The following is a 12,585-nucleotide window of genomic DNA, read 5'->3' as shown; positions in this document are numbered from 1 at the left end:
ATTTATTGAAATAAAAAAAAATCTGAATAAATAGGTTAAACATAAGACTAGATAGCTAGAGAATTAGCCAACTGAAACATCTGAAGAAATGACTCAGAATGTAGCACAGAGGGATAAAGAGATGGAAAATATGAAAAAGAAATTAAAAGATATTTAGAACCTAATGAGTAGCTTTAATATACATCTAAACAACATTCAAGGAGGGCCTAAAGAGGATAAGGGAGAGAGAATTTCTAAAGGAATATTGGTGAACAATTTTTCAATATTAAAAACTGGTGTGGGTCTTTAGAGAAAAATGATATGCCAAATCCTCAGCAGGATAAATCAAAGAAATCTATACTTAGACAACTTGTAATAAAATTTCAGCCATCATGGATATTGAGAAAACCTTAAAAGCTACCAAAGAGAAAGCACAGATTATTTATAAAGAAATGACATTCAGACTGACAGCAGATTTCTCATCAACAGCAGATGCCAGGGACAAAGAAAAACCATCTTCCCAGTGCTGAGGGAGGAAAGAAAACCCAGAACTCTATGTAAGATTAAATGATCACTCAAGAATAAGGGCTAAATAAGAATATTTTCATAAAGAAATTTATTGCCCGCAGGCACATCCTCAAGCAATTGCTGAAGGACTCACTTCAGTAAGAAGTATATTGAAATCAGGAAAAAAATGGTGAGAAGAATAATCATTGAACAAAGATATTTGTAAAATGCAATCTGATAATTGACTAAAAAAATTTTTAAAAAGTTTTATTCAAAAATAAGGTGAAATTATGTTTTCAACAATAACATGGAATATGGGAGAAGTTTTCTTTGTGGAAATGTTCTAAGGTACTTATGCAGGGGGGGTGATAGGTATAATTCTGGAGTAGAGTATGCACTTTACAATTTAAGGATGGCATGGAAGCAACTTCGGTATCCACTGATAGACCAACACACACAATGGAATATTACTCAGCCATAAAAAATGAGATCTTGCTATTTGTGACAACATGGATGGACCTAGAGGATATTATGCTATGTGAAATAAGTCAGACTAAGGAAGACAAATACCTTATGTTTTCACTCATATGTGGGAATATAAAAATCAAACCAACCAAACAAAAAAGCAGCATCAGACCTATAAGTACAGAGAAAAAAACTGACGGTTTCCAGAAGTCAGGGAGGTGGAGGATGGGCAAAATTGGTGAAGGGGAGTGGAAGATACAGACTTCTGATTATGGAATGAATAAGTCATGGGGATAGAAATCACAACATAGGGTATATAGTCAATGATATTGTAATAGTGTTGTATGGTGATAGATGGTATCTATACTTGTGGGCATGGCATAATGTATAGAGAAGTTGAATCACTGTGTTGTAAATCTGAAACTAATGTAACATGTGTCAACTACACTCAAAAATTAAAAAAAAAATAACAGAGTTTAAGGATGGCAACAAAAATAATATAAACAAAATGATTTCCAAAACAGTAAAGGAAAAAAAGGAAAAGGGAAAGAAAGGAATTAAATAAATTCAACAAATGACAGGGAGAGAGGAAAAAAATACATCATAAAAAACACCAAGTAAAATGGTAGAAATAAGGGACGCCTGGGTGGTTCAGTCGGTTAAACAACCAACTTTGGCTCAGGTCATGATCTCACGGTTTGAGTTTAAGCCCCGCATCAGGCTCATTTCTGTCAGCACAGAGCCTACTTCAGATCCTCTGTAAATTAAAAAAAAAAATCATTAAAAAAAGAAATAGGGTCTGGGGTGCCTGAGTGGCTCAGTTGTTTAAGCATCCGACTCTTGATTTCAGCTCAGGTCATGATCTATCTCACAGTTTGTGAGTTCAAGCCCTGCACCAAGTTCTGTGCTGATGGTGCAGAGCCTGCTTGGGATCTTCTCCCTCTGCCCCTCCCCTGCTTATGCACACACACACTCTCTCTCTCAAAATAAATAAACTTTTTTAAAAACTTGGGAATTTATTCCAACATGATTGATGTATTAGGGGGTATTTGGAGCATAATAGAAAATTTACATTTACTTTTGTATGATTCTGTCTGCAAGAAACACTGGATGGATACTGAAAAGGACACCCTAGTGGACCAAGCTGTGTAGGAGTACACGGGATGCAAGTGTTCCAAACATCCATCAGCTCCTCGGTTCACCCCAGGTGCTGTAAGCCACACCCATCCACACCTGCTTCCAGATGGCCCTCCTTCCACAGCGTCCTAAGAACTGCCACCCTCCTGAGAGCTACTGCCACAAGCAAACTTCAGGTGTTTTCAAGGTAAAATGTCAAATCTTTTGCAGTATGTTTGTATTTCTTAACTGAATAAAACATATAAAACTGTGCTACTATGTTTTTCTATCTTTTAAAAAATATACTACTGATGATGTTTTTGAGTATTGTTCCTCTAAACCCACTTTTCTCATAAGCCCTGTGATTTAAAAAAAAAAAATTGTTACTGTTTATTTATTTTTGAGAGCGTGAGCGTGAGTGGGGAGGGGCAGAGAGAGAGGGAGACGCAGAATCTGAAGCAGGCTCCAGGCTCTGAGCTGTTAGCACAGAGCCCAATGTATGGCTCAAACTTGAAATTGATGAGGTCATGACCTGAGCCAAAGTCAGACATTAACCGACTGAGCCACCCAGGAACCCCATAAGCCCTGTGATTTTTACTGCCATCACAGATTTTTACCATCACAATGTGGTAATTTTAACAATGTGTATGTCATATCACAGTAGAAGTCACTGTATATTTAAACATTACCAGAGTATAATAACATAAAAGGTTTAATATTAAAGGAATGAGCTATACTAGCAAAAATAAACCAAAAGAAAGTTGAGGTAACAATCTTAATATCAGACAAGGAAGAATTTAAAATAAAATGTATTAATAGAGTAAAGATGTTTGGGTTACAGGAAAAAATTGGGGGGTCAGTCTTTATTGGGAAGAACATCTCCACTGAAACTGGGAAGGAAGAGGTTAGGATGAGCTGGAATAAATGTGTCCCCAGAGGAGTAGGGGTGGATATTGGGGAAACTCCTGCCTGGTACCTGTATTCTGCCTTGGAAGCAGGAAGAAATCAATGTGGCAGTATGAACAATATCTCCCAAAGGTGTCCCTGTCCAAATCCCTGGAACATGTGAATATATTACCTTGTATGGCCAAAAGGACTTTGCAGATGTGATTAAGTTAAATGTTTTCATATGGGGATATTATCCTGGGTTATCCAGGTGGGCCCAATATAATCACAAGCGTCTGTAATTAAGAGGAAGGCCGTGGGAGCAAAGTCAGAGTAGGAGATGTGACCACAGAAACAAAGGTGGTAGTGATGTGAGAAGAGGGGCGGGAGGGAGGCCTTCAGAAGCTTTGAAAAGCAAGGAAACAAATTCTCTCCTGCAGTCTCCAAAAGGAACACAGCCCTGCCGGTATCTTGATTTGAGACTTCTGACCTCCAGAACTGTAAGAGAATACATTTATACTGTTCATGTGAAGTCACTACCTCTGTGGTAATTTGTTACAGCAGTAGCAGAAAACGAACAACACCAGCTCCCGTATGTAAGAAGAAAGCCCTTATGACAAGGGCCTGAGGAAAGTGAAATGCTCACTGTAGAGACCAGGAGAGGAAGCTGGGGAGGGACACACACACAGGTTTCTAGGCAGCAACAAAGCCCAGCATATATTGGCAACCTTGAATGTATCATGAGACCAGTGGTTGTGCAGGAAAAGAAAAGGCAGAAAACTGGGTTCATTCGGAACTGGAGTTTTTCTAGGCAAGTGTGGCAGAGGAATTCATAGGCAAGAGAGAACTGCAACATGCAGCCTCAGCTGGCTACAGGATTTGTCTAGAAACCTCCTTTGATACTACAACTTGAGTAGTTGCGACAGAGAGTGTATGTCCCTCAAAATCTAAAATATTTTCTATCAGACCCTTTATGAAAAAAGTTTGCCAAACCCTGCTCTGTGGTGTGGCTGCTTTGGTGAAGTTGAATGTGAAAATCTTCACTGGTCATAACCTTTTTTTTTCCTTCTGTTTTCCTCTCTTGGTTCTTCTGTCCCATTAAGTGGGTTGTTACTTTCTCTGTTGCCTCACCTGAGCTCAGAGCTGGTTATTAGAACACCATACGCAGCAAGCATCCTGCTGCTGGCAGGAGGCCTGAGTTCTGTAGAAGCAGACCGACTGTCGACCTCTTCTGAGGAAGCTCCCCTGACCCCTGGGCTCTGTGTACTCTTCACATTTCTGAGGCAAGAAAACTCAGTCCATTCAGATCCCCCTTCACCTTTTCTGAGTCAAGTGACCCATATACTCATGTAAGGACAATGTCAAATCTCTCTCCCTACTCTAGATCTCTAGGCATCAAATTCTTTCCAAGATTCCCTGCTTCCTGATTCTCTCATCTCTGGGCTGTGATGCTCTTCTCCTGATATGCGTCCTTCCCATGAGGAGAAAGACCCATAGCAGTTCTCTTTGCTGAGACTTCACAAAAAGTCTCAATCATTATACTTAAAGCCCACAGGCCTGAGAAGTCCTTTGGCTTGGGAGAAGCAAATAGCTCAGCACTGGAAATTGGGAAGGAAAGGAAATTATTGTCAAATCCTGCTGTTTGCAGAATCTTTATTTGTTCAATAAATACTTACTGAAAACCTACTTTGTTCCCAGCACCCAGCTAAGTAATGAAAACATTGTGCTGAGCAAAACAAGAATGATGCCTTCCTTCAAGGAAGCTAGTGGACAAGACAGACATTGAAAAAGTGATCCCATAAATAGATTCATAATTATGAATCTCGATAACTGCTTTGAAGGAAGAGTCTGGGATGATATAAGAAAGCACAATTGAGAGCTGAGTGAGTCACACACATGCCCACAAACTGATTAATGCTTAAATCACTCAGTTTTGCCACTGTAATCCCTCTCTGAGAATATTTTTGAATTTGCTTTCAGCACCGTTTTTCTCATGAAAGCATCCTCTGCCCTGGCCATGTTCACTGAGGATATGCTGTATTAATATTTACAAGCGGTAGTAAGCCTCATAAGGTTAAACCTTTTGGAAACATCTGGCTTTTCACTCTAAAGTGATCCCAGGTTGAAGCTATGTTATCCTGAATTACTAAGCAGAACAAAAGTGACAAGACTGTTCATCACTGATAAAATATTTCCTCCAGCGAACAAGCATGAGGATTCTTAGATATGTTTACAAGATGTTGTGGTTGGGGTGAGGGAAGGATAAGGGATAAAGGTGGGGGCACAGCTGGCTTCTGAACTAATTTCCCGGAAATATAAAGCTCAGTAGTAAATGACTGTGACAAAGCATCATTTCTTCATCAAACTGAAATGAATGAAAGTGAAGGTGATATTCTTTGAACCAGTCATTGTTACAGCCTTTGCTTTTTATTGCTGGGAGGAATTGTGCCATAATAATATAATAAAATAATATAATAATTTATATATACTCACTTTGCATATATAAATTATGATTATATGTATATATATAATCTCATATACATATATGTAATTATAATCATATATATATATATATCCACAGTGACTATACATGGAGGAGAATGGTGAAAAGGAAATATAATGTCTAAGATTAATCCAGGATTTCTGTTTTTTAAAATAGTTTTAATTTATATTAATTGATTATAAGTAAGAAAAATTATTTCCAATATATGTTTTGACCATTTGGGGAATTAAATTGCTGGTTCATATCACTTATTTATATTCTGCCAGGGGTTTCAGGTTTTCCTCGTTCCCTTATGTTAACTCATTCTAGATGGATAGATATAGATACAGATATGGATATGGATATAGATATATAGAGATAACATCATTTTATTACAGTCAAAAATACACTCAAAATGTTAGCCATCTTTTACAATACAGTAGTATTAACTCTATGCACATTGTTGTGTAACAGATCTCTAGGACCTTTTCATCTTTCTAAGCTGAAACTCTATATCCATTAAACAACTCTCCTTTTTCTCCTCCCCCAAGTCCCTGACAATCACCATTCTACTTTCTATTTCTAGGAGTTTGACTATTTTATTTTTTTAGTTTTTTTTTAAAGTTTTTAATTTTTACTTTTAATTTTTTTTAATGTTTATTTTTGAGAGAGACAGAGACAGAGTGTGAGCAGGGGTGGGGCAGAGAGAAAGGGAGACAGAATCCGGAACAGGCTTCAGGCTCTGAGCTGTTCGCACAGAGCCCGACGCGGGGCTCGAACTCACAAACCCTGAGATCATGACTTGAGCTGAAGTAGGACGCTTAACAGACTGAGCCACCCAGGTGCCCCTTTTAATGTTTATTTTTGAGAGAGAGAGAGAGAGAGAAAGACACAGAGTGCCAGTGGAAGAGGGGCGGAAAGAGAGAGGGAGACACAGAATCTGAAGCAGGCTCTAGGCTCTGAGCTGTCAGCACAGGGCCTGATGTGGGGCTGGAATTCACAAACCATGAGATCATGATCTGAGCTGAAGTCAGACACTTAACCAACTGAGCCACCCAGGCAGCCCTGAGTTTGACTATTTTAGATATCTCATATAAGTCACATCATTCAGGCTTTGTCTTTTTGTGATTGGCTTATTTCATTTGATATCCTCAAGATTCATCCATGTTATATATAGCATGTGAAAAGATTTCCTTCTTTGTTAAGGCTGAATAATATTCCATTGTATATATACCATGTTTTCTTTATCCATTGACCTGTTGATGACATTTAGGTTGCTTCCACCTCTTAGCTGTTGCAAATAATGTTGCAGTAAACATGGTTGTGCAAATAGGTCATTATGATTCTGTTTTCGACTCTTTTTGATAAATACCTAGAAGTAGGATTGCTGGATTGTATGTTAATTCTATTTTAATTTTTTGACAAATGTCCATATTGCTTTCTATAGCAGCTGCATCATTTTACATTCCCACCAGTAAATAGTGCACCAGGGTTTCAGTTTCTCCACATCCTCATCAACATTGTGGTTTTACAATTTTTTTTTATAATGGCTATCCTAATGGGTGTGAGGTGATACCTCATTGTGGTTTTGATTTATATTTTTCTAATGAGTAGTGATATTGGAATCATTTTAGATGGTTGCTGGTCACTTGTGTATGTTTGGGGAAATGCCTGTTTTTTATGTTTTTTGTTTGTTTGTTTTTTCCTGTCTTTTAAATTGAAAAATTTTAATTATAGGAGTTCTCTGTATATTCTGGATATTAACCTCTCATCAGGTATATGGTTTGCAAATATTTTATTCCATTCCACAAGTTGCCTTTTTACTATATTGTTTCCTTTGCTGCAGAGAAGTTTTTATGTTTGATGTGGTCTCATTTGTCTATTTTTGCTGTTATTTTTTGCTTGTGTTTTTGATATCATATCAAAGAAATCATTGTCAAAGCCAATGTAATAAAGCTTCCCCCTATGTTTCCTTTTAGGAGTATTGTGGTTTTAGGCCTTACATGTAGATCTTTAATCTACTTTGTGTTAATTTTTGTACTTGGTATAAAATAAGGGTCCAACTTTGTTATTTTGCACTTGAATATCCAATTTTCTTAACCTTATTTGTTGGAAAGACTCCCCTTTCCCTATTCTGTAGCCTTAGCACCTTTGCCAAAGATCAGTTGACTGTATATGTGAGGATTTATTTTCAGGTTCTCTACTCTGTTATGCTGGTCTATATGTCTGCCTTTATGCCAGTATCATATTTTTGTGATTACTGTAGCTTTGTAATATGTTTTAAAATCAGGAAGTGTGAGGCCTCCAGCTTTGTTTTGCTTTCTTAAGATTATTTTAAATGTTTAGCGTCCTCTGAGATTACATATGAATTTCAGGATTTTTTTTCTATTTCTACACAAAACATCAATGGAATTTTGGTAAGAATTACATTCAATCTATAGATCATGTTGGGTAATATGGCTACTTTAACAATATTAAATCATCCAGTCCATGAATGTAGGATGTTTCTATTTATTTGTGCCTTATTTAATTTCTTTCAGCAATGTTTTGTAGTTTCAGAGCACACATTTTTGCCTCCTTGATTAAACTTTCTCCTAAATATTTTATTTTTTTTGAATGCTATTATAAATGGAATTTTTTCTTAATTTTTTTCAGATTATTCAGTTTATAGAAATGCAACTGAATTTTGCATATTGATTTTATATCCTACAACTTTGCTGAACTTTTTTATAGTCTAACGGGTTTTTTTGTGGAATATTTGGGATATTCTACATGCATACAAGATCATGTCACCTGTGAACAGAGATAATATTACTTCTTCCTTTCCTATTTTGATGCCTTTTATTTCTTTTTCTTAGCTAATTGTTTTGGCTAGGTCTTCTAGTAATATGTTGAATGGAAGTGGTAAGAATGGGTATCCTTGCATTGTGATCTTAAAGAAAAATCTTTCAATTTTTCACCATTGAGTATGATGTTAGTTGTGGACTTTCCATATATGTATGACTATACATAATGTGGTAATTTCCTTGTATTCCTAGTTTGTTGAGTGTTTTTATCATGAAGAATGTTGAATTTTGCCAAATGCTTTTTCTATATTGAGATAATCATGTGGTTTCTTTTTCGTTCTGTTAATGTGGTTTATTACATTGATTGATTTTTGTGTGTTGAACCATCCTTGCACTTCAGGAATAAATTGTACTTGGTCATGATGTACAATCTTTTTAATATGTTGTTGAATTTGATTGAAGTATTTTGTTGAAGATATTTTTTATCAATATTCATCAGAGATATTGGTCTATAGTTTTTTGTTTGGGCAGTATCTGTCTGATTTTAGTATCAGGGCAATACTGGTCTCATCTACTGAGTTTGGAATTGTATTTCCTATTCAATTTTTTGAAAGAGTTTTATATGGTGGATTCACTGGTGAGTTCTACCAAACATTTAAGGAGGAATTAATACCCATCATCTGTGACTCCAACGAAAGAGTATAGATTTTTCTATTTCTTCATGATTCATTCTTGGTAAGTTTATGTTTCTAGAAATTTATCCATTTTTTTCCTAAACTATCTAATTTGTGGACACATAATTGTTCATAGTTGACTGTTATGATCCTTTTCATTGCTATGGCATCAGTTATAATGTCTCCTCCTTCATTTCTGATTTTTGTTATTTTGAGTATAGTTTTTCCTAGTCTAGCTAAGAAATTATTGGTTTTGTTTATCTTTTCAAAAAATCAACTTTTCATCTCACTGATTTTTTCCCCATTGTGTTTCTATTCTCTATTTCATTTATTTCTGCCCTAATATACATTATTCCTTTCTTCTTCTAACTTTGGTTTAGTTTGTTCTTCTTTTTTCAGTTCACTGTGAAAGAAAATTTTATAGCATTAAGTAAAAGGTAATTTAGAGAGTTCAATAAATGGAAGCTACTTGATCATTTTTATAGTCTATGAAAAGAGATAATGATACAAGTTGAATCACAAATCAGTGAAGAAGAGATTCAATAAATGGCTCTAGAACAATGGATTAATTATTAGGGGAAAAATCAATTTATACCTTTACCTCATATTACAAAACAAAACACATCCCAAAAGAATTAAAAAGTTAAGTGCAAAAAATAACTTCCAATAGTAAAATTCCAATTAAAAGCAAGAAAAAATAAGAATGCAGCCAATGCTATTTTTATTTGATGTTGCTCTAGAAACGCTAGTCAATGAACTATAATGAACCTTAAGTGAAGTTGAATACTGGAAAAGGAAAGTCAAAATATGAAAAAAATATTGACAAAACAAATTAACTATAAATTATGAGAGCACAAAAAATAGAAGAATAGTTAGTATTAATATGAGTTGAGTAAAATAGCCAGATATAAGATAAATATTTTTAAAAAATCAATTGCTTTCCTATAAATCAGTAGTAATATAAATATATAATGGGAATAGATGCCACTCTTAATTGCAATGGCAGTGAACATACACACAGAGAGATTAGTTAGAAATAACTTTAACAAAAAGTGTGGGAATTACTAAAAAGTCTTTATAATTGTACTGATTATTACAATGGAATTAGGAAAACTAAATAACAGCGTAATTTTATCCTGAAATTACTCTACAGTAATTGTAATCAAATTTGCAATGAGTTGTTTTGAAACTTGTCAAAATAATTCTATAGTTAACCTGGAAGAAAAAACATGAAAATACTAAATGAGAAATCTTCAGGGGAAAAAGACAGCAATGAATGGGAATGGGAATGTGTGGAAGGGTGGTTGGTAACATGGAAGAGTAAAACATGTTATTAAGCTACAATAATCAGTGTGAAACTGCTGCAATAATTGTTAGATTAATAACATAGACCCAAAAATGGACACAAAATGCATTATGATAAAGGAAAAATCACAAACTAATGATAAAAGAATAAATGAATTTTTCAAGAAGTGATGTGAGGAAGATTGATTAATTGGGGAAAGAAAGTTAGATTCTTAACTTATGGTTCTACATCCCCAAATGCAAAATTTTAACTACAAAAACTTCAACAATAAAATAATCAGAATAAAACAAAGGTGTACATTTGTTAGGTCTTATATGGAGAGTATCTTATTAAACAGGATTCAAAAATGTTACAAGCCTTATATAAAAATACATAGGAAAAAAGATAGGGGGAGATATACCAAATATTAGCAGTGTCTATCTAAATGGTAGATATTGGGTAATTTCAGTATTTTTCTTGATACATTTCTATAGTGTTCAAATTTTCTACAATGAGCATGATTTACTTTGATTATGTAATAAAGTTTTTTATATAAAAATAATCACAATAAACATTATTTATAAATGTTAAGTGAAAATTCAAAATATAAATGTAAAATTAAGAAGTATAAAATATAGAGGGGAAATTATTTCCAACCTAGAATTCTATATCCAGCAATATCGTCAATAGAATATAAAGTAATTAAATTAATTTCAGAATTCAAAAGGTTGATAAAGTGTGTCTGGCTGATAGAGTTGGGTAAGTACTGGCTAATTCATCAACCCATTGCTTAGTCTCCTTGGCCCTCATTATGTCTCTACATTTATCCTAAGGGGAGGATATCAGTATCTGATGAGTTCATGCAGCTTCAAAGGCTTTTCTATTAATGGATTCATTAACCTCAAGTAAAACGCAGGATAGGGCCTGGTCTGCTTTTTAGGTTTGTAGTAGCCTGGAAAGATGATTGTTCCAAGGATCAGAGGGAGTGAGTTCTATACCAACTCTTCCAATACAAAGCTGTGTAATCTTGGGTAATTTGTTATTTTCTGTTCTTATCTTTTTCTCCTTGGCTAAATACAGTTAAAACTACCACAATAAAATTCTATAACTTGTAAATTAGTTTGCATATTACTTTCAAAACCATAAAGCCCTGTAAAAAAAAATCACTATTGAAAATTTTCTATCTACTCAGATACCGTCTTGCCACATAAATCTTCCTACTGACTTCTGAAAGGAATTATGCAAATGTTTTCAGTAACAGTTATTTAAAAATTGCTGGATCTGAGGACAGTTGTTATCTAGAGACAATGTTTTATTTATAATATTTGGGATTAATTAAGATGGAAACTGATAGTGAAATGGGCCAAGTCTAATTTACACCTCTTTCATTAGTATTATGGAATTATAGAAGTATGGTTTTCTTGGATCTCTGGTGCCTCTAGGATTGTTAGTTAATGGATGGGCTTAGTTTCAGGGATGCTCGAATTTAATGAGTAGCTGCATTATACAGGGACTTAGTCAGGACTTCACCTGTGTATTTCTACAACCTAAGAGAGTACAGGGAAGTCAGGCTACAACTAGGAGTGCATGTGTGCTTACCAGCAGAGGATTAAAAACCAATTTCACACCTGATAAATAAGGTACAACTGATCTGATTACACTATAAAGATTTCAAACAGTCCTTCCCTTTCTAAGGCCACATTTCTTTGTCAAAGGTAGGGAACATCACAGTCTTGCTTTCTTAGCAGCAGTTCATGTGGAAGAACAAATATACACAGGGGCTAAAAGTTTTAGAGCCAGGCACACCTGGACTTAATGTTTTAGCTCTGCCAAACACAAGCTGTATAAACACAGGCAAGTTAACCACTCTGAGCCTCAATTCACTCATCTGTAAATTGGGAATGATATTGCTATTATCTTCCTCAAGGGCAGTTTGGAGGGGTAAAGGAGATAATGTGTATGTGTTGAGCACTAACTACATTGATCACATACATGATAGTAATAGCAATATAATACCCACCTACCTAAATATCTCATTTGTAGTATCTACACTTCCCATGATGCATAGTAAGTGTTCAGTAAGTATTTGTTGAATGAAAGAAATCTAGTAACTTCTTCCTCTCTTTGCCCCTTCAGATAAGGGACTGATAATAGCTCCTCTTGACTACTATCCCAGGTTACTGTCCTCTCTAACAGGTTTCCTTAAATTCTGCTCACTCTTGGTAAATAGTCTCCCTCTCTTTTTGAGACTCCTCAGTTTACCCCATTTGAGTTTGCTCCTGTTTTCTGCCAGGACTCTATCTGACACAGCAAGTCTATAATACAGAAAAAATATTTATGGTTTCAAATTTTCCAGTAATTCTCTGATTTACAAGACGGTAGACTGAAGACCTTTGGACAAATTGT

At 35.1% G+C, this 12,585-nt stretch overlaps 1 long non-coding RNA gene across 2 annotated transcripts in view; it reads left to right on the top strand.

Moving 5' to 3' along the window:
* Positions 1-12,585, top strand: part of LOC121019205 (uncharacterized) — a 250,875-nt gene that overhangs the window by 25,098 nt on the left and 213,192 nt on the right. For both annotated transcript variants that reach the window (XR_005785502.1, XR_005785503.1), the window contains exon 3: positions 2,053-2,275. This is a non-coding gene — a long non-coding RNA (uncharacterized LOC121019205). The remainder of the gene's footprint in view (positions 1-2,052; positions 2,276-12,585) is intronic.

The sequence above is a fragment of the Herpailurus yagouaroundi genome, unplaced genomic scaffold (genome assembly GCF_014898765.1).
Source record: "Herpailurus yagouaroundi ecotype Mexico unplaced genomic scaffold, PumYag 221, whole genome shotgun sequence".
Taxonomy (NCBI): Eukaryota; Metazoa; Chordata; class Mammalia; order Carnivora; family Felidae; genus Herpailurus; species Herpailurus yagouaroundi.
This window is presented reverse-complemented; position numbering and strand designations above follow the sequence as displayed.